Source organism: Orycteropus afer, unplaced genomic scaffold (genome assembly GCF_000298275.1).
Source record: "Orycteropus afer afer isolate SDZICR_OR568_19922 unplaced genomic scaffold, OryAfe1.0 scaffold00280, whole genome shotgun sequence".
Taxonomy (NCBI): Eukaryota; Metazoa; Chordata; class Mammalia; order Tubulidentata; family Orycteropodidae; genus Orycteropus; species Orycteropus afer.
Window position 1 is genome coordinate 3,433,757 of NW_006921867.1, and position 7,562 is coordinate 3,441,318.

Consider the following 7,562-nt stretch of genomic DNA (forward strand, 5'->3'; position numbering starts at 1 on the left):
GCCGTCGAGTCGGCCCCGACTCATGGCGACCCCTCCTTGGGTTTCCGAGGCAGTATCACTATGGAAGTAGGATAGCCCAACCTTCTCGGAATATATATTTTAAAAATGAGAGGAATGTCTTTGTTTTTATAAATGTTGAAGAATTATGCAGTAAATGATACTAATGTCTTTACTCTCAAATGGCTCAGCAATATAAATTATGTATGTATGTATGCATGCATGTGTATGTGTCTATATGAATGTGTGTAGTTAGTGAGGGAATGGTAGATAAAGAAAATTTGGCAAAATTTTAACCACTGATGAATCTAAGTTGAAGGGATACATGAATCGTATCATTCTTATAACTCCAGATAAAAATTTCAATATAGCGCATATTATTTAAGCTACTAAATTCAGTATTTCTGGAGATATGCTCATTTGGTGAGTCAGTGTATTTTCCTTGAAGTCATGTGTTGATAAAATAGATACTAGACCCCTGATGATGACTATTCCCATTGGTAAATCGCTATTCTAGCAAATGTCTGTATGGGACGTTATGCCACAGCTGACAAGGATGCATCATACTGGAAGAAGAAGTGATGGGCCTACTTTGGGGTTCATTTACAAGGTACTTATTGTTCATTGTCATATTGAATTACTCAAATTTCAGATGTATTAGGAAGCTAACATGACATTGCCCTGGGCTTTATTTCTCAGTAATATCTCAACAATGGAAGAGCAAATTTCTGGTCTGTAACAGATTTTAAAATACATTGTGATGGACATGAGTTTACAAGTTTATGTGGATGAATATTTAGGCAGTAGCATCCCCATGAAAGTGGCAACAACTATTAAATCACAGAATACAGACAGTGGCAAAAGGGTATGAAGAGTTAATTGAACTACAACAGATTTCCTACATCAGAAAAATACAACTATTATGGAAAAAAAGAACCTAATAAGAATCTATATGGGTTATTGTGTAAGGAGCTCTGGTGGCGCAGTGGTTAAAGCAGTCAGCTGCTAAACGAAATGCCAGCTGTTAGAATCTACCAGCCCCTCCACGGTAGAAAGATGAAGCAGTTGGCTTTCTTAAAGACTGCAGCCTTGGAAATCCAATGGGGCAGGTCCACTCTGTCCTCTAGGGGTGCTGTGAGTCAGAATCTACTCTATAGCAGTGTGTTGAGTTTGGGCTGTGCTTCTGTGAAGACGACAGCCTTAGAAACACTGGGGGGCAGTTGTACTCTGTCCTACAGGGTCACTAGGGTTGGAATGGGCATGTTGGCAGTAGTGTTTCTTTTTGTTTTTCCTTTGGATAGAATGTGATCCCTGGGGAGAAGCTCCTCTGCCTGTTTTGTGCATCAAAAGAAGACTTGTGTTAGTGACCAAGTCTTTTTTCTAATGATAAATGGCTTTATTGAGATATAATGTCCATACCTTACAATTCACCTATTTAGAATGTACGATTCAATGGTGTTTAGTATGTTCAAACGGTTAAGTGCTCAAGTGGGTACTAACTGAGAGGTTGGCAGTTCAAACCCACCTAGTGGTGCCTTGGAAGTCACACCTGGTGTTCCACTTCCCAAAGGTCACAGTCCCGGAGACCTTGTGGAACACAGTCCTCCTCTGCACGCATGGGGTCCTCAGGTGTCAGAATCAGCTCAACAGCAACTAACAACCGCAGTGTATTCACAGAACTGTGCCAGCAGCCTCACAACCAATTTTAAGACATTTTTACCACCTCAACAGATGTCCCTTATCCATTAACAGTCAAGATCCATTTGCCCCCAAGTTCCCTAGGCAATTAGTAAGCTATTATCTGTCTCTGGATATTTCAAATAAATGCAATCATACCAAGAAAACAAAAGGAATTTATATTAAAGCTGTGGCACCTCCCAACTTAAAAAACCAAAGACAATGCTGATGTGATATTAAATGGTTCCATTTGTAGATTAATATCTTTCAATTAATAATTGTAATCACAATTATAGCTTAATTTCTTCAGCACTGAAACATGTGCCAGCCAGTATTCTGGGTACTTTTTATATATGATCTCATTTAACTTCCACAATACGAAACCAAACCCAACCCATGGCCATCGAGTCGGATCTGACTCATAGCAATCCCTCTATGGGTTTCCGAGGTGGTATCTCTACTGACTCATAGCAATCCCTCCGTGGGTTTCAGAGGTGGTATCTCTACAGAAGTAGATTGCCCAGTCTTCCTTCTGAAGAGTGGCTGGTAGGTTTGAACTGCCAGCCTTATGCTTAGAAGTCAAATACCTTAAGCACCACACTACCATAGCTCCTAATTTTCACCATAACCATATAAAAAATGTTGTTGTCAGTTGCCATCAAGTCATCTCTGACTCTTGGCAACTTTACGTATAACTGAACAATTATTGCCTTGTCTTTTGCCATCATCATGGTCACTGGTGCTTTCAAGTCCACTGTTATGGCTGTTGTGTCAATTCATCTCATTGAGGGTTTCCCCCGTTTTCACTAACTTTCCACTCTACCAGGCACTACTTTATATAGATGCTATTAATATCATTTTCCTTGGAATGGATTCTCCTAGAGGCAGAGATAGTAAGACAAGGATTTAAGTGGATTATTTTAGGGGAAGAGATACCACAAAGCACCAATAGGGAAGGTCTGGAGAATTGAAACAGGAAAGGAAAGAAGGAGAGTGCAAGAAGTTTTGATCAGCCAGTTACTGCTCAGGACATCACAGGCTTCATCCTGTTGGTGGTCTCTAAAGATGGTGCAGAGCAGTGCTTTTCAAACTTTGGCATGTATCAGAATCACCTGAAGGGTTTATTAAAACTAGTGCTGTAGGCCAACCACAGAGTTTTTGATTCAGTATGTCTAAGGTTGGAGCTGAGAATCTGTAACTTTTCTAACAAGTTCCCAGGTGATGATGCTGATGATGATCTGGGGGACCACATTTTGAGAACTGCTGGTAAGAACACATTTCAGAGTTATCCTACCTGAGGGATTGGAAACTATGGTGTTATATTCCAGCTCACATCCATCATTGTCTGAGGGTTGTTCCTAGGGACATTAACTTGCTAGCACTTTGGGCCATCCATGTGAGTGGGCCCAACATGAGCCCTTAAATACTGACAGACTTTTATAGTAGGACTTCATTAGTATGAACTGGAATAGTGAGTATGGAGAGGATATGGGTGGTACACCAACCTGTCTGCTAGATCCTTAGTTTACAGATGAGAAAATTGAGAAAGAAGCTGATTCACTTTCTAAAATGCTAACACTGTTAAGATTCCAGTTCAGGATTCAAATCTAAGCAGCATCAGCATCACCTGGGAACTTTTTAAAATTGTACACCCTAGAACAATTGAATCAGAAACTCTGGAAGAGAGGCCAGAAGCTCAGAAATCTGTGTTCTAACAAGCCTTCCTAGTGATTCAGTAAGGAGCTCTGGTGGGGTAGTGGTGACTTGTTGGTGATTCTAACTCACCAGCTGCTCCATGAGAGAAAGATGAGACAGCCTGCTTTCACAAAGATTTACAGCCTTGGAAACCCTATGGGGCTGTTCTACTCTCTCCTATAAGGTCACTAAGAGTTGGAATCCACTCGATGGCTGTAGATTTCCTAGTGATTCTGATGGACTCTTACGTTTGAGAACTATTACCAGTCATGTGCTCTTGTACATTATACAATGTTAATACTGTAAGTGGAATACCTCCCTGGGTGGTGCAAACCATTAATGCACTTGGTTGCTCAACTAAAGGTTGGCAGTTTGAGTCCATCAGAGGCACCATGTAAGAAAGACTTGGCAATCTACTTCTAAAACAGCAGTGACTGAAATCCCTATGGAGCATAGTTCTACTGTGACACGTACGAGGTCACCATGAGTTAGAATCAAGTTAATGGTGACTAAGTAACTGTAACTAGAGTCTTATCAGGTTTCATTTGTTTCCCCTTTTGAAATATCAAAGAGAAAATGAATGTTAACCAGTCATCATTTGTATATATGAATCTACACCTCTGTCACACCTGCCAACATAAATCTACTCATCTGTCCATTTTTCCTTTGTCTAAAAGATTTGCTCCTGACAACATGAGTGACAATTTGTTCCCTCTTGACAACCGAGTATGTCCTTTGAGAGGTTGAAGCATGTATATCTTTCCACGGAACTGCTTTTGTGATTTGGCAGCCTAATGCAATTTCATTTCCACAGTCCAGATTGCTTAACATTTTGAACCTGCATGTCCTCCTAGCATTGTTGGTGTCACCACACGTGTTTACATATTTGCATGTCCAGATCCAGAGAGAGGACTCGGATCAAGCAGGGCCTCTGTGCTGGAAGGCTGTCAATACTCCAGAATCTCCTCACTAAGGATTCTGTTTTACTATCTAATGAAAAAAATGCTGATGTTAATAAAATCACTTCATGCAATGTGTTCAGCTGGCCTACACTGACATATAATGCAGCATGCAGCCTGTGTTTCAGTCTGCTCTTCCATTAAATGTTCATTTTCCTCACTACCTGATAAATACTGTTTGCTCTTCAAAGGTTAGCAATATTTCTTTTTAAAGACTTTTCCAAACCTCCAGAGTTCATATTTTTTCCCTTATTCTCTATAACACTGTTTGCCTCTATGTATAGGGTGAATCACATTCCCTTACTATTATCTGGTTCCTTAACCCATCCAAACTATATACCCTTGACACTAAGAATCAGGTCTTATACAACTTTGAATCTGTAGAATTTGAAATGTGGCATGTAATTTAATGAATGAACAATATGAATGATGACTCTCTAAGAAGACCAAGGGTATTGTATCTGTTCTTTGATTCTAGTAGAGATAGTTGAGACATTCAAAAAGAATTGTTTATGTATTTTCTTGAAGATGTCTGGAAGTCATTCTATTAAAGAAAGGTGTTCAGGGGTCTTATAACTGCCTTATTCTGTAAATTCTTTCTAATGCAACACAACACAGCTATTAAATGACTATGTTTATTTTGGCCTCTTGGAAACTGAGAAACATCAACAACTACTTTCTCAATGTGGCAGGCAAGGCTTCAAATGAAACTGGAAAGTCTACCTTGATAGCTTGTACTGCTATCTCAGAAATTGTCAACCTTAAGCACTTGATGTGAAAAGTAATATGAAAGGTAAGACAGACCCGAGATTCTGAAGAGGCAAGTTAAAACACTCACCTAGCTATGTTTTGTCAATTTGGTGAGACATTTTGGGATAAGAACAGGTTTTTGAGGTGAAAAATGATTCATTTCATCATCCTTAGATGCTTTTTCAGTCTTTGATGTTTGTAGCAGTTTGTATTTTCCCACTCTTCCATCAAGAGATGCAGTTTATAACCCCTTCCCTGGAATTTACGTGGGATGCTGTGACTGTTTCGATGAATAGATCAAAGCAGAAGTGACACTGTGTAATTTTTGAGGCTCAGTCACAAGAGATGATACAGCATCTTCCTGGTTTTTTCTCTCAGGACACTTGACCATGCCATGAGAAAACATAGGACACATAGAGAGGCCCATGTGAAGACAAACCGAGGGCTTCATCGCTGGATGAGCACCCAGCTAACATCCAGCACAAACTTGCCTGTCATATGGGTGATACATCTTGAAGTGGCTCTTCCTACCTTGCCTCCCCTGGTCATGCCGTTACAGCAGATGGATGCCACATAGAACAGAGATGAGCCTTCTCCAACAAGCACCGCTTAAATTGCTTGTTTACACCATTAAGTTTGGAATGATTTGTTACATATCAATAGATAACTGGGACAGAGTTTAAATACAACACGCAATGCTCAAAATAAGATGATCACAGTATTGCATAGTTCTGTCTATTGGCATAGAAGAAGATGCTTTTCCACTGAGTGTCCATTTCCTTTCTCTACCTAGCAAATTCTGTTCATTCTTCACGGGCCATGATGAATATATTATTTTTAGTCTTTCGGAACCTCTGGTCAGAGTTGGTCTTTTTTCTGTGTTCCCTCTGTGTTCACTTCTGCTCACCTCTGTGTTACAGTGCATATCTTCCCCTTGTGCAGTTTTCTGGGTTTCGAACATGTTCTGAGCTACCTACCTTTGAGGCCTAGGATGTAAAAAATAGATCTCACCTGATTTGTCATGAAGTTTTTATCTTTCTGTCTTGTAATGTTTCTTATCACAACATGGGCTCCAACACTGTTGCTCCAAGGCCCTTCAGGGAAAGAAAGTAGAATAGATAGCACTTTCCCTTTGCTCAAGAGGGACATGCCTCACTTCATTCACATTTTGAAAGGAAGAACAAAGCACATAGCCCCATTAAATTATTTAAAAAAAACTCACTGCGGTGGAGTTGGTTCTGACTTATAGGAACCCCTCCTTGGGTTTCTGAGGTGGTATCTCTAAGGAAGTAGGATGCCCAATATTCCTTCCAAGGAGTGGCTGGTGGGTTTGAATCACGGGCCTTCTGGTTAGCAGGCAAGTGCCTTACCTACTATGCCACCAGAGCTCCTATTTAATTATAAGGGAGTGAGAAGTCTACCCCTTATTCAGCAGTCTTCTCCCAGCGATGACTATCTCTAACTATCTTGTGGTAAGAAGGCATGAGTATTGTATGGTCAGCTAACTAGCTTTGTTGGCAGAAAAAAATCCATCCAGGAAGGTAGGATTGAATTAGAATCCAGAATAACTCAACCTAAACCTTGTTTCCGATACTTAATAGCTAATAGCTTCTGGACAAATCTTGGCATTTATGCAGATATTTCCTCTTCTATAAACAGTTAAGTGTTTGACTGCTAACAAAAAGGTTGACAGTTTGAATTTACCCAGAGACACTTTGGAAGCAAAGCGTGGTGATCTACATCCGAAAGATCACAGCCTTGAAAACCGTATAGAATGCGATTCTCTGCAACACATATGGGTGCCATAAGTTACAACTGACTTGACGGCAACTGGTTTGTTCTTCGTTTTTTTTTTTTAAGTAAATATAATGGGAATGAAATATACTTTCTATTGGGAGTGAGAATCAAAAGCAGTGTACTTTGGAAAGGTGTTTTTTGCACATATTAGGTATTAGCTCATTCAAAGTAGGGACTTTTGTGCTTTGTATCACATTATACTCAGTACTCTGCACAGAATAGTTGCTTAATAAATTCTGAATGGATTAATGCTGTTTTTTCTGTCTTAGTTGTCTAGTGCTCCTATAACAAATACCACTAGTGGGTAGCTTTAACAAAAAGGAATTTATTTTCTCCCCGTTTAGGAGGTCAGAAGTCCCTATTCAGGGTGGTGATCCAAGGGAAAGTCTTTCTCTCTCTGTTGGTTCAAGAGGAAGGTCCCTATTTCTTGTCAGCATCTGTAGGTCTGGCATTCCTTGGCTGCTTGGTGTCTTCCTGTAGCAGGGCATCTATCTTATCCCAACTGTGCTTCTTTGCTCTCTTGCTTAATCTGCTCCTTTTTTATTTCCAAAGAGATTGACTCAAAGCACTCCCTATGCTCATCCTGTCTCATTAACATAAGAAAGAAAACTGCTTCCAAATGGGATTATAACTATAGGTGTAGTATGATTTACAAACATATTTTTTTGAGGAAAACATTTCTATTCA